The 27,115-nt window shown below is 28.6% G+C and overlaps 1 long non-coding RNA gene across 1 annotated transcript in view; it reads right to left on the bottom strand.

Annotated features, from left to right (window-relative positions):
- LOC142326627 (uncharacterized) overlaps window positions 1-26,509 on the bottom strand; it is a 322,938-nt gene extending 296,429 nt beyond the window's left edge. The window contains exon 1 of the long non-coding RNA XR_012756817.1: window positions 26,438-26,509. This is a non-coding gene — a long non-coding RNA (uncharacterized LOC142326627). The remainder of the gene's footprint in view (window positions 1-26,437) is intronic.
- Between the last annotated feature and the right edge of the window lie 606 nt (window positions 26,510-27,115).

Raw genomic sequence — 27,115 nt, 5'->3', positions numbered from 1 at the left:
TTAGACGTTCTTTTTTTCAGGACATCATACTTCAAACTCAGCTATCATAAAAATTCAGTAATTAGTACGGTAGACGGACGGGAACTAACCCACCGGGTTGTTTAGTGGTGAACGCGTCTTCCCAAATCAGCTGATTTGGAAGTCGAGAATGCCAGCGTTCAAGTCCTAGTAAAGGCAGTTACTTTTATACGGATTGGAATACTAGATCGTGGATACCGGTGTTCTTTGGTGGTTGGGTTTCAATTAACCATACATCTAAGGAATGGTCGAACTGAGACTGCACAAGACTACACTTCACTTACACTCATACATATCATCCTCATTCACGCTCTGAAGTAATACTTGAATGGTAATTCCTAGAAGCTAAACATGAAAAAGAAAGAAAGATGGACGGGAACTATATAAATATAACACTTAAGTACTTCCACATGCCACATACCTTTATGACCGAGGATTTTCAATAAGAAGCATCTCCTTAGGTGATAAACTTAGTAACTAGTGGAAAAATAATTTTTTGAAGCATACGTATTGTAGATGAAAAACCAAAAAATAATTGACTAATAGTAAAGCACTTATCCCATCCTGGTTAAAGATAAACTAGATGGATTGTTTGCGAAGTAGAAGAACTGAGACGATATTCTTTTGGCTGAGGTTGAATTTTTTTCGTACCATAGCACCTGGTTGTAGGATGTTCATCTGTCATCATTTACCCATTTTCCTTATCAATATTCTTTTTTACTCCCCAGTAGTATGTTTTTTATGGGATTCTACTACAGCCAAATAGATATGTGTTATGGATAAAGTCATCATTACCGAGTCGTTGGTATCAGTCTGGTTTGATAAGGTGGGAATCGTCTGTTTACAAACCTATCCAGGAAACTTTTGTCTTCTAGCTTATAATTATGCCCAAACTGTGGCTGATATACTCTTCGGGTAACAATTGCTCTCCTAACATTTGAAAAAAAATAATGCAATCCAATTGTAATTCATTCAGGGATAATTAGTTTGTTTTATCCCAGTTTTTCGTACCGCGCTATAATCCATATAAAGTGTCCGAGATACGATCGGCATCAGCAATCAAGAGTTATTTTCTTGAAAATAATGTTATAAATGTTGCTGTCACTTAAAGAAATAAGTATCATCTATATTTCAATGGATATTTCACAATATGTCACAGTGTATTCGTTTAAGCGAAAATACCTTTCATTCTTTCCATAATTCTTAGCGTGGAATTCCCGAGCTTTAGGATTTAAAAGTAGTGTCTATACCATTTTCAGAAAGGGCTCTTGTCTCATCGTTTGGTTTTCTTTAACCGTTACATTATGCCTATGGCCGACAAATCGATTATACGTACTATCGATTTATGATCTGTTACCGCAGTGGACAGCGTGGAAAAAACTGATTCTGCAGCAAAATATTTTGTAGCAAAAAATACTTTTATTCATTTTATTTTTTAATAAAAACTGTGGGCGCCATATCTGTATCTCTGGGTTCTGGGTATAGAGATATTATGCTGACGGGATGCTTCAGAGGATTTTTTTCTTTTTACCTTCTCCCCTGGGCGGGATCATTCAGTTAAGTATAACACAACTCAGAGGAGTGCCCTATACTCCAACGGGCCTCCCCGTCTTGGCCCGGCTGTCGGATCCTTCCTGTGCGACCATCTTAAACCCCCAGAGTAGGATCCAGCAGGCCCGGCTATGCCGTCCTTGGGTCCCCACTCCGGGAGCCGGAACTCGGTCTTTAAGCCAATATATCTAACGGGGACACCCCGAGTGGGGCATCCCCGCCGGGACTCGGTCTTTTTCGTTCGGGGGTTCAAGAGTTCCCGTACCTCATCGCTACCGAGCGAACGGCAGCTCCGCAGAGGGCTGTCTCTCATACCCGAGCCCTCCGATCCTTCTCCTGAAGAATGCCCGTCACGAATCATGCGATGGTATCAAAATTTCACTCCTGACCTTTTTTTAAGTTTATAAAAATGCAATATCGCAAAAAAATATCATTGAAAATAATAAAAATGAAAAGGTTTGAAAAAGTTATATATATATATCATAGAAGAATCACTCAGCACTAAAAAGTTTATGAATTTTGTATTCTTTCAGTTTATTAATTTTAAACTTTCTTAAAAATAAATAAATAATTTACATATTTTTTATACGTATAGTATGAGTATAAAAATAATTCTGTATTACTTCAATCTTGTATTATATTATCAATTAAGGAAGTATTAAACTTTCCTTATAATGACAGAAGGTAAATTAAAATATAATTTCTAAAAATGATTTTTTTTTTAAACAGCTCAAAGATTTGAGATGTCTTATAAATTTTACAATAATTTAAAAAAAAAACAAACTTTAACTTGAAAAATACCTTAAAAAGAGATTTCATCCTTTATAATAACATAATTTCGTTTTAACAACAAAGGCTATATCTTTTTTTAAAGTAAATACAAATCAAATCAAGAATCGAAACGAGTCGAATTAAATTACTTTTTTTGATTCACCTATCGTATTTGATCTAGTATATACAATCACTCCGTTTTTTGTGTTTTTTTATTCTCGAAACATGAATGACTACACTGCTAATAAAATAAAATTATTTTTTCTCGTCTTCAAGAATGTATAAATAATTTTGGTAAAAACAAAAAAGGCGTACATGGGAATGTAATTATGTTGATTAATGTTTTACATGTCAAGTTATCTTTTCTTTAAATAGACTTATTGAAAGAATTGTGAAAAAAAAACGACAGGAAATGGGTTTTTTCACGTTTTTCTGTGCTTTTTTTATTGTAATTAACTGAACTCGTTTATAGTTTTTTACAGGTTTAAATAAATCGTTCTGGAACATATTACTTATTATTTTCTTTTTTACGTAAATCAATAAGACATTAATAATACAGCTTCCACATTTTTGTCATAGGGAAAGTGGTAAATTTTATAAGCTCTGAAAATTGTAAGTAAATTTCAGTAATTTTGTCATCTTCTATTTCAATGGTTTGAAATCTTTATGGTTTGATTGTCTACATTTTTTTTAAGTTTACCAGAAATTAGATTATGGTGGTTTAACAATTCAGGATAATAGATTACAGATTATTATTTAAAGCGTAAGAATAACCGTTGATTCCGTAAGAAAAATAAAAAATCGCGGGGATCAATATCGATAATAAAAAAAATTACAATAATGAAATTATAACAGGTATACAACGATAAAAATATAGTTAAGCATTTCAATACCGGTTCAATCAAATAATATATATGTAAAATACGTATTTTCATTACGTTACCATAACAACGCGATACGAGATACATTTTATAGATTAGTGAAGTTGTTTGGCTAGGCTTCTAATATTTTCTACTCGTAGGAATGATTTTTAACATTATCATATCTAAACGTAAAGTAAGAAGGCAATAGAAACGATTTGGAACAAGAGAATAGTTATTTTTTATCGCTCCGCGCGGCGCCAAGAGGTCGGCCATATGCAGGGGCACCAAATAGGTGTACTGCTTTGTATAATGAGGCCATAGGGCTGTTAGTTACATGTCCCTGTCCTGAAATTACTTCACATTATCGTACTTACTCGCATTTACCTTAAATAATACATACTGTATGGAAAAATATGATCTACATTAACATTATTATATACTGGGAAACTCAATGAACACTACTTCCCCCCTTATTTACATGTAAAACAAAACAATTACTGTATACAGGAACAACGCTCTGTTTTTTCTTTTCCTTTTTTATAATTACAAAAACTAATAGTTTGTTTGTTAACTATTTATATTTATCAATGAGAGTTAATTACGTACTGGAATAAAGAATATAATTATAATAAGGAAATTTCCTCCTAAAAACTACTAAATAATTCTTTTAAAGAAATGTGTATGGTTTAAAAAATTATGATAAAAAATGTAATATTCAAGTAGAAAATATGAAACTTCAACAAATCATAAGAATGGAAGAAAATGACTGGTTTTACAGATCTCTACAGGCCTAAAAAAATACCGGTTTTTTTTTTGTTAAAATAAATTTGGTAAACACAAAATTTATTTAAATAAATAAAAAAAAACCGCTTTTGAGTATAACTTTAAATAAATTAACTTATTTTAATTACGTTTTCATTCTTATATAGAAATAATCTACAGTTTTACCTTATTGAGAGTCAAACTACGTTACGTTTACATTTGGGTACATGAACAATATACTAAACTTTATTTGAATTTCAAATTCACGAGAGTTTTCTTTTTAAGAAGCAAACAAATCTTATACAAACAGAAATCCAAAATAAGTAAATCTCGGCGAACAAGTAGGCTTGTTCGCCGAAACCTTGTTAAACTTTATTTTGAAGATCGTTTTTGGTATATTATAAAAGAAGTTTGCCGTATAATTTATTGATTATACTGCTGAATTTACTACTATAAACACACAGATAAAATTCTTAAGAATAAATAAGTAATCGATAATATGAACCTTTAAAAATTGATAACTGTTACCTTTAATTTTAATTGTATATATTTATTTAATAATTACACGTGTAATATTAAAAAAAGAAAATCCACTGACAAAATGTTCAACCAATAAAAAATTATCTAAGATTTATTTTTGAGAATAGGGAGCGAATTATGATGAACTTTTATGGTATTATTATTATTAAAGATTTATATAAACCGAAAAAAAATTAAACAATACAAAAAATCTATGTTTTTAAACTTTGATCGGCTCTCCCACCCTTAATATTACCTTACTACTGTATCTAGGAAGACAAAAAAAATCGGTTAAAAAATGCATTAAATAAAAACATAACCTTTTTGATTTTGGGGAAGAGAGAATTTTGGGGAAATATTCTTTTAAAAATGGTAAGATAAGCATGCAAACATGTATTGAGCATACTATAAGGTAGGGTTATATTTGCAAAATTTTGAGAAACTTTTTCTCAAATAAATTATCTACTACTCCCAACCCCTGGAAATATTGAAACCAATATTTTACCGACAAATTGTCCCATATACACTAATTTGTACCAAATTTTATCAAAATTAGTTTTTCCAGCCAAAATGTATTAATTTCGTTCGTACGTACTATATATGTTCGAATGTTGACACAATTTTTGTTTTGTTTTTTGGGGTCCTTAGGTCATGAAACGTCGAGAAATGAGAAAAAACGATACCCTATTTTTTATATGTTTACCATACTTCTTCCCTTCTTCCAGTATAGTTCAGAGCTATGATGAAAGTAAAATTACTTCGTTCAAAATGAGATACACAATCCTGATTAGAGAACCATATAGGATAATGGATACATGAAAATCGACTACATGTGTTATGATTTATAATCTATACGTACTGAAATAAGCAAAAATAATACTCGATGCTAGAAAACGTATAACAGTTGAATGAACAAATTGTTTTCAGTTATTTATCATTTATCACGTGTTATTTATCTAAATAAAAAAAATTATTTTAATTTCAATAAATTAGACTTTTTTCCTGTTTTGCCTCCGGAAATCACCGCCAGGTATTACTTCAGAGGATGATAAGTGTAAGTGAAGTGTAGTCTTGTACAGTCTTAGGTCGACCATTTCTGAGTTGTGGTATTAATTGAAATCAAACCATCAAAGAACACCGTTATCCAAAATCTAGTATTCAGTATAATACAATAGTATAAAGGCCTTTACTAGGATTTGACCGTTGGAACTCTCGACTTCGAAATCAGCTGATTTCCGAAGACGCGTTCATTACTAGACCAACCCGGTGGGTTTAATAAATTAGCCTTTAAGTTAATCCATCGGATTTATCTAGTGCTAAACTCGTTGCAAAAAATCAGCTGTTTTCGAAGTCGAGTGTTCACATCATAATACAGGTAGTTGCTTTTATTCGGATTTGAGTACTAGATCGTGGATACCAAAGAACACACCGGTGTTCTTTGGTAGTTGGGTTTTAATTAATCACACGTCTCAGGAATAGTCCACCTGAGTTGTTCAAGACTACACATTTATAGTTATCACACTGATAAGTTGCTAATGACTAATGTAATTATAAATAAAAGTATTTAGAAAAAAGTTTTATAAGTTTAAGCTCAAAAATATTAAGTCAATTCCAGTCTATTTAATTACATTTTTTCTCACCTCATTTAACCTATTTACTTAAATAGTCTCGAAAGAATGTAATGAAATTAAAAATGCTGTCTAACCAAAATAACTAATGAATAAATTTCCAAGCAAAACAGAACATCAAGTGAAACGAAATTTTTCATATGTAACAAATAATGCAAAATTTTGAAAGAAAATTAAATAAGTTTTGGAAATATAATATTACATTAACAAATGATGAGACTAATTCATTAGCCGATTTAGTAGTTAAGAATGTGGCTGTAAAAAATTTATATAAATATTTTTTTCATGAATCCAAACATGAGATAAACTTATTTAGACGTTAATAAAGTAATCAGTAAAAATAAACATATTAAAATAAAAATTGTATATAAATAATCGTTTTAAAGAAAAAATAAATAATTATTTTAAAAAAACTCAATAAATTGACCAAGTTTTCCAATATTTTATTTCATTATAAAATAACTTTTAATAATTTAAATAAATCCTTCTGAAAATAAATTTAAATAAGTTATAACCCAAAGCTATAAAACAATCTGTTTTATTGTGTACCGTAAATAACAGAAATTTCAAAGCTTAGTTCAATCAGAAGTAACATTCATACTTTGACCGATTTGTTTCACTTATGACACTTTAAAAGTACTACAATATTTAAATCATAATAAGTTTATGGTAGAATTCCAAGCGTGCTGTATAAATTAAATTTGCTTTAAACGTTAAATGCATACAACAACTTCAATACTTTATTTAATAACGTTTTTTATTTCATTTATAAAGTTTACCAACCACATATCAGTAATACAACACCACCACTGATTTTGTAATTAACAGCATCCAATACTCAGGCATTAAATTTTTTTACTGTATTAACAGAGCTGATCATCACTACACAAGCAAATACTTATCAATGATTTCTAATTATACATAATAAATATATTTCGTCAAAACAGAACAGATATCTTTTTTTTTAATTATTTCCGAACCAAAAAAGAGATTAATTAACTTCACATTATTTGTTCCAATTTTTGTGAGATATGCCTAAGATGCTAAGCGATGGTTTTTATTAGAGTAGTATTGCTCACCGAGCCGACTGCACAACTCCCGCAGCCCTGGCCCTGATGGAATACCTGTTGCAATACTAACAATATGGGCAAGGCCGTTGAAGGCATGCCGGCGGCCATGTGGCTTGTTCATAAAATTAACGCCAGCTCCGGTCTACATAGGAATCAATTTGGTTTTTGGAAGGTGAGGTCAACCATTCAAGCCCTCTTAAAGGTTACATCTTGGGCGAACACCATGAGGAGGGACACTTGGCGAACGAGGCGACTGCCAATGCTAATTTTATTGGACGTCAGCAATGCTTTTGGCTCGGTCCCGTGAAACGCCATTCTTGACACTCTGCGAGGGAAGGAGTCAGTTTCTATCTATTACAGCTGATTTGGGATTATTTTCGAGAGAGATGGGTCTCTGTAGACCCAACTCAGCATGGGATGAGACTCAGCAAAGGAATCTATGCTTTCAGATGATAGGAGGGTCCCGCAGGGCTTCGTTCTTCGCCCCCTCCTCAGGAATTTAGCGTTTGATAGAGTACTCAATCTTCACCTTCTGCAGCAATCCGAGGTGATTGCTTATGCTTATGACTTGGTTATCCTCGTTGGTCGTAAGACCGAGCGGGGGACCTCCGGGGCCGGGGCAATAAGGCCCTTATTAGAGAGATGGTTGACGGATCACGGACTACGTTTATCACCACAAAAGAGTGAATACATCGATCTAGCCGGTCGGAGGAAGGTGAGCCGGATAGACCAACGCATCGGAAAACATCTGATCCCGTTTAAAGTCACTGTCCGATATCTCGGGGTGACTATTATCCGGTCGTGTAGATTCAGTGATCACGTCGTTGCGGTCTTTTTGAGCGGGCAGAGAACACTCTAGCTGCCCTAAAACGACTCCCCTCGAGCCAGATGGCACCTCGAGCGTCGAAATTGAGGGTCATCATGTAGACCCTCATGTCTACATGAGGGTCATGTAGACCCTCATGGGTCTACATGGGAAAAATGGAAGTAATGGTAGACCTTTACTTCCATTTTTCTATATGCTGCTTCGATTTGGGGCTCAACGCTTACAAATTAAAAGAAACCTCGCTAGACTTCAGAGTCTGCACAGACGATCGCTCTGTATAAAAAAAATCATCGCAATATATAGGACTACATCATATAATGCTGCCTGCGTGTTATCTGGTGTCCCACCCACTGATATACTGGTTAATGAGAGGACAGACAGGTATGCTGAAATATTGGCTGACTTGGTTCGGGATGTGACCTATAATGTCTGGCAAGATAGGCTGGGGAGACGGCAGCCTGGACGAGGATCCTGATACCGGACCTGCGACCTGTGACACCGGACCTGGTGTCTGAGAAAGTTTGGTGATCTCGACTACTACACTACACAAATGTTCACAGGCCATAGAAACTTTGGAAGCTATCTATACCGCACTGGGAGGCGTGACACCCCTAACTGTATGTCCTTTTTTTTATCCCCTACTCGCTGGCTCGGACATACAATTAAGTAAATCTCGGCCCAAGAGAGTGTCCTTTTATTCTAAGGGAGTCTCCCCACTTACCGGCAACATGTTCGCATGGCAGGTCAGCCCCCGGTCGGATCTTAATCTTGCCAGCCACTAATCCCCAGCGGGGGGGAACCGGGCCTGACTATGCAGTTAAAACTTCAATGTAAAATGTTCGAACTATCTAAAAAAAGAAACACCTTAAAGTAGGATAAAAATATTCATTTAAAAAATTTCTATTTATTAACTTTTTAAGTTATTTTTATTTTATTACATTTAACATTTTTATTAACATTTTATTATTATAAGAATACGTTAAAAAAAAAAAAAAAAAGAAGTTTTACACATTTAAAACTTAATACCCAAAATTTTGAAAAATGTAAAAAACTACTAACGACCTAAAAACAAGTAATCAATCCGAACGGTTAATCGTAATGATTTTACAGAATCAAACGTCCGATTATGAATTATTTTATATAAGGTAAACTAAATTATTTTCTGTTAAATAAAGAGATTATTTACACGAACAAAAAATATTTTTTCTCTAGTAATAATAATACAGAATCTTCAGATAAATTATCATTATTAACACTTAATTTTTTTAATACAATGCAATTGTATTCAAATATATTTTAAATAGGTTTCTTTTTTAAAATTTTGTTTCTGCTTTAACTCCTGCTCACTAGATAATATCAAAACCGCTAAACTATTAAACAAAAATTGAATAGCTTTTGGGTAGTAATAAATTGATTATATTTATTTTTAATTATTCTGGAAGTAGAGTTAAATAAAAAAATTATAAATGCATATATATTTAAGTTAAAATACTGAAATATAATTATGAAAGTTATTTAAAAATTAAATACTCCATTTTACGATCGCAACCAGATGATAAAAATAATGAAGTAAAAAAAATTATAATAATAAAAATTTAAATGCTTATAAATTCGCATACGTTCAGATAAAAATAATTATGAAAGGTGGGAGGGATAATGAAGTGGCGAAAGGCGGTAAAATTTAGTCACAAGACTGGCCTTCATCACTGATGAGTATAAACAACAGCAGTTAAAGCGGAGTAGCCTACTTTAAAATTTAAATACCTCAGCTATGAAGAAGGTAAGCTTGATTAATATTCTATGCCTTTTAAATATCTCCAACGGCGGCAGACGGTCTTTAAAATAATGATGGCGATAACTATTCTTTAACCTGACGACAGATACTCGTGTAAACAATATTAAAATTAAATTAATTGATTTAAAATATCTATAAATTATTAATTTGAAAACGATAATAAAATATTAAAACAAATATAATAATTATTTTATTACTGTTAATTCTCACCTTACTTTTTTTCAACATAGATTAAGATTACGAGTAAAATACAGTCGAGTATTTCTCGTCTTTTCCATTAATCTTGCATCGCTTTATCATTTAAAGACGCTTGATTAAAATACAAAACGACAAGTACTATCCACCATTTTGTGTAAAATTACCGTACGAAAAGTTGAAAAAAAATTGAAAAAAGAAGACAATAAGAAATCTATAATCTTGTATAAATTATTGATTTTTATTTTATAAAAATTTATATATAGATGTTTCTGAGGAATGTACACATTTTTCAGTAGAAAAAAAAGATATAATCATAATTTTATCGCCTAGAAATAAGAAATGAATTTAGTATTTTATAACTAGTATAAATACAAAATGCCATTTTTAAGAGAATTTGAAGTAAAATTAGAATTCTTAACCTGTAACCTTTCTTTCGCTTTTATTTTTTATTTCACGAAAATCAGTTTTTTTAAATAAAGATTATAAATATTTTTCTTCTTTATTAATATTAATTTATGATATAAATTAAACGGTATTTTCTTAATTTGAATCGTTTAGTCAAATGAAAAAAGAAATTACAACAAAGTTGTTATACTTTCCTGGCATTGGTTTATTCTTATATAGCGGAAAAATACCGATATACGAAAAAAATGTTTTTTAAAAAATCGATAGTTTTTTACTTTTTTCTGCACCCCACCCCCCAAAATCATCTTTCAAGATTTTTTTTTCTACATTTACTATGTTAAATGAAAGAAGTAAAAAAAAATTACTAAAAAATGTACATCCAATAAAAGTTTGTAAGATTTCTTTATGGAGTTGGGAATGAATTATGATAAATTTTATTGCAATATTATTAAAAATTTACATAAACCAAAAAGCTTTAAAAAATAAAAAAATAATTTATGTTTTAATACTTTGATCGGTTACCTTACCCCCAGCTTTTTTTTGGGGGGTCAATTGCACTACTATTCTACGCCTTGGATGACATGAAAAAAATTCGGTAGAAATATATACAATAAAAAAATATAGCTTTTCTGATTTTGGGAGAAGGGGAGAATTTGGGGAGCAGGTTTTTTTTAAAATGGTAAGTTAATCATTTACGAATATAACTGAGTTTAATATAAAGTATGTATGTAAAAGTTTGAAAACATTGACCCGAAAGAACTATTTCCTCACCCGTTGAAGTTATTATCACCGAAATTTCACCAAAAATATTGTCCCGTATACATGAGTTTCTGAGCCAAATTTCAAACAAAATCGGTTAATCCAGTTGAAAGTTATTAAGCTTCAAACATGCCAACACACGAACGTACGAATATTACTCTCCACTTTTCTTTATTTTGGGGTAGCTGGCACATTAAACGTCGATATATGCAAAAAAAACCCATACTCATTCTTTGACTGATTATCATATTTTCCTTATTACATCATAGCTCTAGAGCTATAATACCAGGAAAGTAAAAAGGAAAGAATTTTTCCTTAGTTTTGATCATCGAGTAATACTGTAAGCTAACTTTAGTTTTTAATTTAATGAGCAGTTCAGTTTCTAAAAATAAATACTGATACAAACAAAAATTTAATATCATTTAATATTTTGTAACCTAGGATTAAATTTTGTGATTTTCAGGTATAATTAGTTCTATATGTCACTGAACAAATTACAAAGAAATATTACAGAAAAAAGTCCCGTTATTCAATACAGGCAATGTGTACATAACGCACTGTCTCACTAGAGAAAGGAATCAATCGTACCTTATTTTTAAAAAAAAATTCTTTCTAAAGATTGTGATACTTAAGAACACTTTTAAGTAAATCTATTTTCTAAACGTAATGATAGTCACTTAAGAGAAAAATTTGAGAAAATCGGGTAAAACTGTACTTATATACCCGACCATTTATTTTTATTTTATGCATTTATGTTTATTTATTTAACTATTCTCTTTAACAAAAAAAAAAAAAAAAAACATGTTATTTCTATAACTGATAGTTAAGGGTTAATAAAAATACAGTAACACCATTATAAGTTCCTGCATAAGGATAATAAGGTAATAGACTGGTAAAGAAAAATAACAATAAATGGAATGAAACAGAATAAATATAAACCCTATTTGTTAAATTACACCCTCATAACGTCACACAAACATCCCACACACCCTATCACCAATGATTGCCCGTAGCCGACAAGGCGACAGAGACCGGAAGATGCTATTCATTCGCAGTACGACCCTAACCAGGGCAAAGCACACATAACTCACAGCAAAGTGACATTTCCCTTCCTGGCTGCAGTCTGACTTCTATTTAAAAAATTTTAAAACGCTACACTATAATATCATATAATGATAATAGATAGAATGAAATTTTTAGTTAAATATTTAACGACTAAGTACTAAATGGAAAAGGAAAATTTAGAAAACTCTTTTACCACAAATAAATATCTAAAAAAACCAAAACTTTAATTAAAATGTTTTTTTATAAGCGGTTAATATATGAAATCGAAAACCAATAACAAATTACGTCGTGTAACATACATCTTATTGTTTTACGTAAAGTATAGGATTTCGCTAAAACGGAACATCCTATGTTGCAAGGAACAAATTAATAACAGAAGTCCATCAGAAAGAGTAAAAAATAAAAATAAATTGATTCTATATACCGAATATGATTGTAAATGTCATTATGTAATAATAAATTTGAATATCTCGGTACTAGAAACGAAACGACTCAGTAAAATCCACGCTGAAATTATCATTCCATAAAATAAATTACTGAGGAACAAAGAAAAAGAATTAAACATAATGAATTGTATACAACTATCTTCGCAAACCATTAGGGGTAAAATTTATTAATAAAAGAAATAATAAGTAAAAAACAGAAGAAAGTAATAATAATTTACAAGAAAATAAAAATAACAAGATGTTTATATTTCATATTTTACAAGGAATGAAAATGATGTAAGCACTTATAACCGAAAAATTAAAAACTATTTTAAATAGGAAACAAAGTAAAAACAAAATGGAATCGCTACAATATTGTGAAGTTAAAATAGGTTATATTACTATGAGGAGGAGAATTCAGTACATAGAAGGCAAAATAAAGATGAACTGTATATTAGATATAAAAGAATATTAGAAATCAGAATAAAACAATTTCCTAGAAGAGCTATCACATATAAAAGGATTCAAACAATTTATCTGCAAAAAAATATCAAAGGTATATTAAATAACTATAAACTAATTCTTAACGATAATTATACCGGGTGATTAAAAAAGGACTTGAAAACTTTGAAAGCGTATAAAAAGTTTTATTAAGAAAACTTACAGATTCGATTGAGCTCTCATTTCATAGAAAAACACTCAAGTTTGTCACTCAACATTTACTATGAGTCGATACGGCTTTCATTTGTAATGCGACGTAGATCCCACCTGAAGTCGATTTCATTTCAAACAATCATCCCAGCAAGTCGGACGTTACATCTGCAGCAGCGGCGTTAATTCGAAGTCTTAGCTAAATAAAATCGGCAGGCAAAGACGGTACATAAACCCGATCTTTAATGAAACCCCACAAGAAAAAATATAGAGGGGTCAAATCTGGGGAGAGAAGTGGCCATGCGATTCACCGACCGATCCACCGACCTGGGAATCGATTATCAAGAAAGTCTCGAACTTCTAGGCGGTAGTAAGGTGGTAAGGTCTTGCTGATAGTAATGGCGTCCATCTTAATCATCAACGTCCAACTGAGGAATTAGAAAATTTTGAAGCGTGTTCTGATAAACGTTACCATTTACGTTTGCCTGCTGGAAGAACGGGCCGTTCTGTCTGGAAGAAGAACAACCTGTCTCGACCAAGATTTGATGCCAAGAGTAAATTGTATGTCTACTAGGAAGCTTTCTACCGTACTATCTACGAGAATTACGTTCAACTGCACTTGTTGACTGGTAATCGTGAAATCAAAACACATAGCGAGCATGTTCCGCACCAGTAAATCTATCCATTTTCAACAACGCTGATGACAGCGCTGGTGGCCGAATTCGGTACTAATGAACTGCATGAGTCAAAACTTGACGTGTTTCACAAGAAAATGAAATCTCAACCGAATATGTAACCTATCTCAATAAAATTTTACGTGCTTTTAAATTTGCGAAGTCCTGTTTGAATCGCTCGGTATTTAAATGATAAACCATGTATGTACTTTAAGGAAGATGTAAAGAAAAATACGCGTGATACATTTTTTTAAATCTACGAATTAAAAAAGAACGTTAAAAATGAGTTAGAATAATAAGTCATTTATAAGACGTGTTAATGAAATTAAAATTTTATCGATCTCTAAAAAAACGAAAAAAGAATTGTATCGTATCTAAGTGTAACAAAATTTAGTAGTACAAGAAAGTGCAGACGGCAAAAGATGTGTGTGACGACAAGGATAATAATAAATAAAATAAAATGTTAGAAAAAAATGAGTGAAAAATAACAGAAAAACCGAAGAAATACATTAGTACATTGAATAAATTATAAAATTGTTCTTGTTAAGTTAATAGTTCAAAAGACAAAGACAGACAGAAGGAATGAAGTTTTTATATTTTAGACGTGATTACAAGACTGAGGTGATTCGGTTATGAGACTTTTAGCGGCTACTTGGCACAAAGTAGAGCAAACGGATCAGTTCAGAGACGACAGCCTTCTACCAATACTTAGTTAAAAAATGTACTGTTCTAAAGGTCTCGGCATCCTTAGAGTAAATATAGAAGGGTCAGATCTACATTTACGAAATTGAAAATAGGAGAAAAAAGATAAAGGATTTGGTAAAAAGAAAGAATGATATATATACACCAGGGGGATGCACACTATGGAAAAAACAATCCTTCTCATTGGAAAGTTCAAACCTACGTCCTCCTCTAAGCAGCTGATATACATACTGATCGCATTCCTTCAGATCAGAGTATTTTCATCAGAAAGCAATTCTGATGAACGGCTTAAATATATTTCTGCATAAAACATGATTTTTCAATACTAATTAAATAAATTCTTGTTTATCAACGGCGAAAATAATCGAAGTCATTCATCTCGAAATTATTTATCGTGTAAAATTATTCGACTTTACGATAAGTTAAATGTTCAGCTCCCATACCAACGGAAGATAAAAGATTATCAAAAGGAAAATAAATATTTTATTTGATCGATATATAATAATGCATTGTCTATATCAGTGTTTCACAATACAACTGATACTGCGGACCGATAAAAATTTTAAGCTTATGTGGACCACACAAAAAGTTGCATACCAAACTGAAGAAAGTGCAGGTTTTTTTTTTAATAATTTGCAGTCTAATTATCTAATAAGTTCAAACAGTACCGTAAACTCGCAGTTGTACGTAGCAAGTGCTCGGTTTTCTCAGTTGCATGCATAATTATTGCCATTAAAAAAATGAGTGATAATGCATTTAAAGGTTGTAAAACTATGTAATAAATATAAACAAGTTCACGGACCACTAAAATTTTCCTGCGGACCACCAATGGTCCTCGGACCACCGGATGAGAAACAATGGTCTAGGTCAGTTCAGATACGGATACTCGTGCTATTCCACAGATAAAGAAACCAACTATATCAGGATTTGGAATTTAAGCAGTGTTAATCAGAGTAACACGATTAATAATTGCAAACTACAAATCATATTTGATTAAAAATCTTAATTTGATAATTATTTAGTCGAGTTACCTCACCCTGAAATCACAAAAAAAAAAACATATCAAATTCATTCAAAATTAATATTTATTCATTTAATGATGTATTTTGGTGTCGGAAAATAGAAAATTTGTAAAAATTTACATAGCGATACAAATAAAAAAAAAAACTCAACAAAAACGCAACAGAACTACTAAAAACACCACTAAACAACTAAAAACGAAAAAGTAACAGAACTATTAACGAAAACTGCAATAATAACCACGAATAATCGGAGCAAGAAAAACGCAACCGCAATCAACAAGAGCTGAACCTAACCTAATTAATTATTTATTACTTAAATAACCAAAACATTACTGTTAATTTTGAATGAATTTGATATCTTTTTTGTGATTTCGGGGTGAGGGACCTCAACTAAATAATTACCCTTAATTTTATGGAATAATAGCAAAAAGTTACTAAAGAAATTATTTGAACAAGATATTTGAATATGTTGAACAAAGATGCAGAATTTGTTTACGAATAAAAAAAATATTATTTAATATTTTTGTGTTTTAATGTTTTTAAATAAATTAAGAGAAATATTTATATACGTTGGTATTTTACTTAAGCGATCAGACAGAATTGTTATGACACTGAAATCTAAAATCATAATATATATTATAAAAAATTAATTTTTTTCTTTTCGAAATTAATTTTGTAAATAATTTAAACTCACAATTATTTTATAATTTTTAACTACATTATTTCATAGATGAAAGCAAGAATAGAAATCGTACAATATATATACAAATGGTCTAACAACAAAACAGATCTATTATATACACCCAAAAAGAAGACATAAAATTTATCACACTCGTAACGTCGCACCTCCTTCGAAAAAAATAAGTTGCCAAAAAAAACCAAAAAAAAAAACAGTGTTGTAAACTGACCCCCATTAAAATAGAAATAATGACATAAAAACACCAAATATATCTGAACATATATATTCATACAACGTGAATTTAAATGGAATGCTAAATATTGAAATAAACGTTTAAAAATTATTAAAATCCTTTCTGTAATTAATAATAAGCGTTTCAATTTACATAATAATATATTAAATAGAGGATAAACAAACACATCATAAAACAAACAAAATAAAAATTTTATTTCACCGCAATTTTTTTTATATGTTAAAAAAATAAAAACAAGTTTCTTTATTTCACTAAATTACATTAGAAAACCCCATTTTATATTACTACTATTTTTAACAATAACATTAAATAAGAAAGAGAAATAATGTCTTTTTTCAACTTCAAATTAACATGGAGTTTAAGGTTGAGAAAGCATGAGAAAATTTTACTTCGGGAAACATAATATAATGTCAAACAAACGGATGGGAATTGTTTATATATATATATATATATATATATATATATATATATATAAACAGTGATTATGTCTATAATAATTAAAAACAGAAAATAAACACGTTTACTTATTGGTTTTATAATATTTGAATAAGTCTTGTGAATTATTTTCCTAGACATCCTGCTCGTAATTATATAAGTTTTTTGTTTTTGTTTTAATTAAAGATAACGTCTATTAGAAACCGTTAAATTAAAATTTAAAATGAGAGAGAATAAACTCTTATATAAAGTTTAAATATTATTTATAAATAATTTTGTAATCATACCTTATTCGATAGAATTCTTACAAAAGAGAAATAAAAATTATCAAAAAAAAAAAAACATGAAATAAAATGCAAGACGTCTTACAAATTAAGGTAAAGGAATAGTAAATAATTTCTTTTGAGCACACTTGAAGTTAAATAGATAAAAAAATAAATAAATTGTATAAAATGACGTGCTGTAAGAAGTAAAGTACAAAATATTCAATTGATTTTTAAGTTAGAAAAGGTAGATAATTTTTTTGAATTATAATTCAATAAAGTAAAAACACAAAATATGAATCGTATAATTGAGTAGCATTTTAACAGAAAATTGTATATAAAAGTGAGAATGTAATAAAACTTAGAATAGCAATAGCTAAAAATTATTAAGAAGCATAATAAAGTTTCCGATTTAAAAAATATATTGTCATGTGTTAATATCTGGAATGTACTATATGGACGTAAAACTTTACTGCTTAATAAGAAAGAAAAAGAAAGACTGAAAGAATTTAAGATTTGGGAATGAAGGAGATTGAAAAATAGATTGAACAGACAAGAGCGAAAAAATGATGAAGTAATGAAGTGGAATAAACAAGAAGAGAACCTTAATCAAAACTACTTAAAATAGAAAATTAACCCGCTAGAAACATATCACTAGAAGAAAAATGTTCATTAAAAAAAGCTAGAAGGTATCAAAAAGAGAGTATGGGGAATAAGCAAAATTATTAACGATATAAAAAGAAATGGGAGTTTTAAGGAACACAAAAATTTTTCTGATTACAGAAGGAAACGAACATGATTCCCACAAGGCATATAACCTTTTTAAAGATGATGATAACATCATATTTAAAATTACGGTAAATATTTTAAAAAACAAAGACCGAGATTATACAGATTGTTACTCCTTTACGCTAATGCATAGAAAAACGTAACGTAATTACTATTTTTTTTTCCTAATGCGTACGTTGCAATCTGTTCAACAATTGAACAATAAGCGATCCACCCACGACCCAATGAAATGAGGATGATATGTATGACATGTAAATGAGGTGTAGTCTTGTACAGACACGGGCCGGCATTTCTGAAACGTCTGATTAATTAAACCCCAACCACCAAAGTACACCGGTATCCTCACTGTCTAGTAATCAAAGCCATATAAAAAACTAACTTTTAATAGGATTTTTATCTCGGGACTTTCGACTTCGAAAATCAGCTGTTAAACAACTGATTTGAGACGACGAGTTAACCGCTAGACCAGTCCGGTTGAAATTACTAAATTGAACAAAATTTAAATAAATTAATAAATAATTATAATAAAAAAATATGTTATTAAATAAATACTTAAAATTAGATAGTTAATTTTCCGGACATATTCTTGTTCATTTCAAAAACAAGAATCATTACAATGTTTCATTTCACCACTACTTTTTTTTTATAAATATAATTTTTTTATATTATAAAAAAACCTCGCAGATGGGTTCAGTACTCCCCGATCTCAGAATTTAATTGTTATTAGATAAACTTGGTAAAGGGCAAATATAATAGAATTCAAAATTTTTGATATACTGTCATAGGTCATACGACAGATAAAATTGTCAATTATCATGTTTTAAACAATAACTAACTACATTCAAGTTTTCTGTCATCTCCGAAAAGAGCATGTAACAAAGATATCATCGAAATTAATTTTTTTTAGTTATACAAAAAAATTCTCCATATTTTTCCAAAATTATAAATCTTTACAAATCGAAATTATTTTGTGTTTATGAATGGACGAGTTAAAAAAATGTTAAAGGTCTGTTAAAAAATGAATAAAATAAACACCTTTTAAATGAGAGAGTTGGCATAATGAGAAATTAACTCTGAAGTAAATAAAATTTACTAAATACAAAGAAACATTATTGTTAATAACAGTAGTATTTGAATTTGCATCAAATTTGTGAAAAAGATTTTTTACTAGTTTTTTTTTTTTTTTAATTAAAAACTACCAAATTAAAATTACTTCTTTTTTCGTATTTATTCCGTTGATTTGTCAACATTCTAAACTAGTATTCCTTACATTATAACTGTTTTGTAATAAAACAAAAAGGAACCTACACCGCAGTTTACTTTAAAAATCATTATTAATATGTAATATTAAAACATAACAACTGGAGTATACTTTCTAAATAAATTTAACAAAAATAATGTTAAAAAAACGTAACCTGTTTTGATAACGTAACATAACTCTTTTATATTTAATGATATTAAAATAATTTACCTAATAATATTTTTGTTTTTAAAGTAATGGATTTTTAAAATATTTGAAGATTATTTTAACCTAAAAATTAATTAATTTTACAATTATAATTTAATCTAAAAAAAAAATATGAGGGATTTTCAGGTTAATATACATTTGCAACTTATAAATTGAAAGCCATCAAAATAAAACATTTCTTTAAAATTCTACGACAGAACATCATTCATCAGACCATTTATTAGAAATAAAATGAAATGATACATTTTTTTAGTTTTGGGCACGCACTTTACCTGTGGTATGAAAGGAAAGAGAAAACAAGGTGATTGTGGGTATACAGATGTTTTAAATGAAGTAGGATTTTAGCAGATTTTTTTTTAAAGATATATAATACTACTTTGTAATAATAACAATGTGGGGGCAGCAAGGGTCCACTAAGTTATACCTGATTTTTTTTAAACGTTACTTCGTAATAATAATGCTGAGGAGCAGCAAGGGATCACTAGTTATGCATTAAAAAAGAATAAAAAATAAAGAGATAAAAGAATAACAGGAGATATATTTACATATAATTCGATTTTCTTCATTATTATTGTTATTGTTAATTTCAATTCTTAAATTTATTATTAACTGTTTTATCATATTCTTATTTAACTGTATTTTATTATTAATTTATTTCACACTAATATCACCCAACTTTTCTTTTTTCTTTTTGTAACAAGAGCTAATTGTAGTTTTACTCTTTTTCTAAGAGTAATTGTACATTTTTATTATCTGTAACTATACCAAGTCTAACCGTAACTGGAATCCAGAATTACTCTGTAATCAGCTCATAAAGATAAAATCTTAACTTGAATTTTGATCTTAAAATATTTAAAATCATTTGATTTTAAACAATTAACAGTTAATAAGCGGGGAACCGTGCGAAAATTTCGCAAAACTCCTATACAATCTTGGTGTCAATCCAAATATGATTTCTTGAATTGTTTATATCAGCTAGTTATGTTTAATTGTGTTTGGTTTTCTATAAAAACGAATTTGAAAACATTGTGTTCATTGTTCAAAAACGTTGATTATACCACATTTTTAAGAATTAAATTTTCTGCAAGTTTTATAGAAAACTTTTATGCATTTATCACTTATTTAAGAAAGTTATGTTAAGCTAAACATTAAAAAGTTGTTTTTCGAACCCATAATTTTGGATTTTAAGACAGATAGCAGTGGAGCCTATTTTATTGAATTTTTCAGGTCAAAAACCATAGCAAACCTCTAGAATAAACCATAGCAAACCTCTATTGCCTCTAGAATAACGTCCAAAAAATTTTAGTACGACCTCATTTCATTGGAGAAGCTGAGATCCTAGCGAAATCTTTCGCTAGCCGTAACTTGCTAACGATGCGTTTCCAGACCTATGTTTTTATGAATTTTTTTAATTGTTCTGATAAGCGGAATACGCTTGTAAAGTATTGCAGATTTCACGTGAAACACTCTGTATTTAGTTCATGTAACTTCAAGTTCGACGAGACAGATGGATTAAAGATTTTATAAAAATCAATCACGGCAACAGCAGTAATAGTTTATTTCTAAACAGAGGGAAAGTGAATACAACGATTGAAATGTTACAGTAAAATATGTACATTACATTAGTAAAGATGAAAAATGCAGCTGGTACAGAATAACTAATTCTGGTTGTATTACAGCGACGATGGCGCGTTGGTCGCGATTGGACGAATCGACGGGCCAGCGCGAAACAAATTAACAACTAACGTTTTTACACTTTCAACTCTTTTTCGTCTTAAATTTGTTTAATGCACACCCGGGGGGTAATTCCCTATCCAGTAATACCACATTTACTGGGATTTGTGTCGATGGTGTCTTATACGTGGTACAAAACAATCGTCTTTCCTTAGCATATTATTGATAAGGAAATTATATTAAATTCAAACATTTTGATTCTCCATTAAATAATATTATTAGAGATATATTTATATAAATCAAAGAATTCTTTTATTAAATATTTTAACTTTTTTTATATCAGGAAGTTTTTTTTTTGTACTAAAATAAGGATACAGAATAAAGGAAAGATGATAAGCCGGTAATTATTTATAAAATATAAAGATCGATTCATAAAATTAATAAATAAAAATATATATAAAGTATATAATATATTTTTCACTTTTAAATCTCATATTTTATAAAAATTACAAAAATGAAATAAAAACAATCTACCCATTCTTTTTTTTTATTTCAAAAAGAATTTATATTGATGAATCAAAGGACGTTTATTGCGTAGTATTAACAAATGAATTCTGCTTCCTTGAAAACTAGTACGTAGAATCAATTGAAAAGGGGACGAAAGAAGTTACCTCACACACACCACACAACCCTAGCATCATTCTTTTTTAAGATTTCTAAAATAGAAATCAAATTTAATATTACGCAAAACATTGCAAAATATTAAGTATCCCTATTTTTATTTTCATATATAAACACTAAAATTATACCCAAAACAATAATTAGAAAAAATATAGTAGTTATTCCAACAGCGTATGAATCATAAAACGTTAAACATAATGAAAAAAAAACTTTTTTTTGATAAAATATAACAAAGGTAATATATACAGCAAGCAAATATTCTTTCTAATATACTACAAAAGCATTTTTATTCTCCAAATAAAATTTTACCAAAAAAAATTATATAGGGGAAATTTAGAATCACCATAGGTAATACGAACTTTCTCCTTAAAAATAAAATAAAAAATAAAAAAAATTTTCATTTTATTTGGGTTTAAATCTCATTACATGAAATTTATAATAACATTTTTTTTATATTGTATATCACTGTAACATAATAAATATGACAAGAATTTAACTTAACAAAATGTTTTTCCGTATTTAAATTTTTAAAAAAACTTGTATGTATTATACATATATATATATATATAAATATCATAAACATATTAAAAAAAAAAAACAAAAAAAAAACAGTATTTTAAAATGGATTCATTTTTCTGTATATTATCTAATAGTTTAGGGGGTATTGAATGTAAAAATTTGTTGATTCAGTTATACTTATACCCCACCCTTATTTTCTTTTTCTTTTTCCTGTTTAGCCTTCTGTAATTACCTTTCAGATAATACTTCAGAGAATAAATGAAGATGATATGTATGAGTGTAAATGAAATGCAGTCTTGTACAGTCTCAGTTCGATTATTCCTGAAATGTGTGGTTAATTGAAACCCAACCACCAAAGAACACCGGTATCCACGATGTAGTATTCAAATCCGTGTAAGAATAACCGACTTTACTAGGACTTGAACGCTGGAACTCTCGACTTCCAAATCAGCTGATTTGGGAAGACGCGTTTAGCACTAGACCAACCCGATGGGTCATACCCTCACTCTCTCCTCACAGTGTGTGTATGCGTGCGCATGATTAAAATTACTCCCGTATTTTTTTTATTTCATCGTAAGTTATAAAATTTGGGCCAAAATTTATAATAAAAATATATTTTTGAAATTGGTGAAAAATTGCTTATGCGAGTCAACTACCGTTGGGTGTAATATAGGTACAACATTTGATAATTGCAATTCAATTTTTTAAATAAATTTATAACGATATATATTTACGTATTATAGATTGATAATTGAAAAGAATTAAATATTTACCATTTATTTTTGAAAATTCAGGTAATGTATTAAATATATAAGTTGATCATTTTTTTCTTAATAACAGCGTGACTTACGAAATTACAAAATGGAGTTCTACGTTTAAGTATATTCAAATTAACAATACTAAATTTGCAAAAACTTATTTTTAAACTCTATACAAAATAATACGATTTAAGAAAATCTTTTTTATTATTTTGGTATAAAATTAAACTTTAAACAATATACATATAACTGACGTAACTAAATATAAAAACTTTTTTCTTATTTTTTTTGGAGGAAGACGCTCGATAAAACTTAACTTAAATTTTCCTTATATAACTCGATTTACGAGTATGCATAAATAATAAAATATATATATATATATATATATATATATATATATATATAAGACATGAAAAACTAAAGTCACGATATTAAATAATAGCTACCAGTAACGCTTAAAAACTCAATTAATTTAATAAATTTAATTAAAAAATTACAAATTCTATTAAAAATCAATTTACGGACATAGCAGCTTATATTTATAGGAAAATTAAATCAAATAGTTGATTATATTAGCCAATAACCAACTGGCTGATGTTATAACTGTTTATGGTTGGGTTGTATACAACCGTGATTTAAATCGCATAATGGTTTATATACTTTTAACCTGTATTTAACGACTGTGTTAACGGTATTCAATTGTGTAAGTTAAAATATCATCTCTCCCTCAAGGGCTTTTACCATAAAGCAATAAAAAAATTCACCACAAAATGATAATTGTCTATTTAAATATATTATAATGAAGTTTGATGTTTTTTTAAAATTAATATTGTTACTTTATTTTATTACTTTAGTTACGAAGTAACTTAGTTACTAAGTACTTAGTTTTGAATTTTAAAACATTACGTTTAAGCAACATAAATAATATAACTTACCCAAAATAACTTATATAATAAACAACGTACATTATTCGTATAAATATAAGTAAAATTAAACAATTTTTTTTCCAAACGTAAAATTATGACATTTAAATCGATATCATTTTTTCCTTTAAATCCATTTACCCACTTTTTTTTAATAAAAAAAGAAGTTTTACGGCCGAACACCATTCCAGACGTAAAACACGTTCTCAAGGTGTTTTGACGCATTAAAAAAATTTAATCTCCTATACACCTAATAATTATGAGCTATGTTACTTAACTTCGTCAGTTATATAAATTTTCAAGTTAAATGTTGACTGTTATATAAATATAACCCAGTCACTCGATAAAAAGCAGCACACATCCGACATTTTTATAATAAATATATATAAAAACAAATGAAGAATGTAGGAGAGAGTGATAATAAGGGAAAAACAAGATAACAGAGAAGTTTTTTATATATGTTGATAGACATAGAAAAACCCCATCGAATCATATTTTACGGCATATGTAAAATATCACGAATTTATATTCACACGTAAACAAAAGTAAGTAAACAAACATTTGTATGTAAATTTATGGACGTATTGCTTACAGTATTTACAAACAAAACGTCAATAAATCGTATCCTGAACATAATATAAAACATTTAAGCGTTTTTATTCAATGATATATGAATAAAAAAAAAAAATAATAATATATATTATTTACCCAGTTTGTAAAATGGAGATATTTAAATACGACAAAAAAATTTTGTCGTCTAAAATGATTTTTTAAAATTATTATAGTTTAATAACAACTCCTTTTTTAACATACTTTTTTATATTTAATTTACTCCGAACAGATTAATTTATTAAATAGAACAAAAGAGGGCTGCATATTCATATTCACATCAATAGTTACATACAAATATATATATATATATATTACATATATATATATATATATATATATATATATATATATATATATATATATATATATGTGTGTGTGTGTGTGTGTGTGTGTGTGTGTGTGTGTGTATTACATATGTAGATATACTTTTAATGGAATATGGATTCTTAAAAATATACGTCAATAAATTTGTTATTTTAATGTAATATATATATATATATATATATATATATATATATGTAATGACATTAACTTATCTCTATTAAATCAAATGAGTTCAATGAACTTTCCTCATTTCCGGAAATACAATTTAGTTTAATATAAAACAATGATAAAATCCTCACACCACATGTCACTATAATAAAAAAAGTAAAGAAATCGTTCTTTATTTTTAGATAAGGATAATGCATAATGTATGCATGTATGTTCATATATTAATTTGATATGTAAACTAGAATATGATATTTACATAAAATACTTATATCTTCTGATAATATATATATATTTACTTTATAGAATTATATTTAATATAATACAACGGTATATTAAAAAAAAAAATTAATAAATTATAAATAAAATTCACAAAAAATCTAAATCTAAAAATTCAATAATATACGTATTTAAACAGTAATACTTGTATTAAGTTATACCATAAAAAATAAATTTATTAGACTAAAACTTAATTTTTAATTTATTTTTTAAAAAAGTAAAAAGATAAAAATTAGTATTTTCGTTATCTTGTAGTATCCATAAATACATAATAAATATACAAAAAAATAACATTAAAAAATATATTAATAAATAATTACGATCGTAAAATATAAGTTAAATAAATGATTTTTTTCTTCATATGTATATAAAATTAAATAGTTTTTATAACAAAATAAAAACGTATGTCAAATTTTTAACTGATAATTTGTTTTCTTTTTAAAAGAATATTAAGGAGTAATTACATAATTATATGTAAAAGAGGTCTTAAAAACTAAGCATTAAAACTAAATATAGATAATATTACAATATTTTTAGTAAGAAATTACAGTTTTAATTTTATCTTAGAAAGAGAGAGAGTGAGACAGTGAAAGTGAGAAAAAAGTTAAAATTATACTTTTAAAAAATACGTGAATCTTATAATAGTTTCAATTTTAATGGATTTAGATAACAGACTATTTACATTTTAACATAAAATAACGATTAAATAAAAATATAAATTGGAAATTATGTTTATTTATAAATCATAATAGGAAAAAAAATTAAATTCCAGGAAATCCTGTCGGGTAAAAAAAACGGAAACCTAGTTCCCACGCTTTTTAAATCGTAATTTAACAGCTTTGTAAGATAAAATTATTTATAAATAAATACACGAACTCGATAACTAAATACAATATATGGAATTAACTTACAAAAATTTGTATAAAAACAAATTTGAAGTACAAATTCATAGGTGAGTCGATGGAAGAGCACATACATCCGGCACGTGAGCACAACAGACTGTTTCGCTCTGGACAAGCACGGCGGGGAAGAGACCAGAAATTACTTAGAGGGGATATACATAGAGGAGGGGAAATAGGGGAGGAACTCGTTAGACTTCAAAGAATTTAAAAGGCCTACGTCTATCTTTGTCGTATTCTATAGTCTTTCTTTTTCTTTCTCTCGGTAGATGTTCTCGCCCGGCCACTTAACCTAACTTAGTTTCCAATTATTACAGACTGCTTAGGTAGTGGCACGGCATCAATGAACTCGGCTGTTCATTGACAAACATACACACACTCTCAAACACATATACGTACACACAACACACACACTCGCATAATATACAATAAATATACTCATACATCTCCTCTCATTTGGTCATCGTAACTAGATTATAAATCAACAAATTAACTTGTTAGTTACACATAAATAATAAACAGTAAAAATAGACTAATTTGTAATGAAATTAAATAATTATTAATGAGATAAACTATAAACTAGTTCCTACTAAAACGTTAGAAACGTAAGAATACATGATTTGCAACGTTGAGTTCTTCATAAAAAAAATAAATAATAATAAATAAAACTTGCATTTCTTTGTTATCTCT

This window comes from Lycorma delicatula, chromosome 6, assembly GCF_047948215.1.
Source record: "Lycorma delicatula isolate Av1 chromosome 6, ASM4794821v1, whole genome shotgun sequence".
Taxonomy (NCBI): Eukaryota; Metazoa; Arthropoda; class Insecta; order Hemiptera; family Fulgoridae; genus Lycorma; species Lycorma delicatula.
This window is presented reverse-complemented; position numbering and strand designations above follow the sequence as displayed.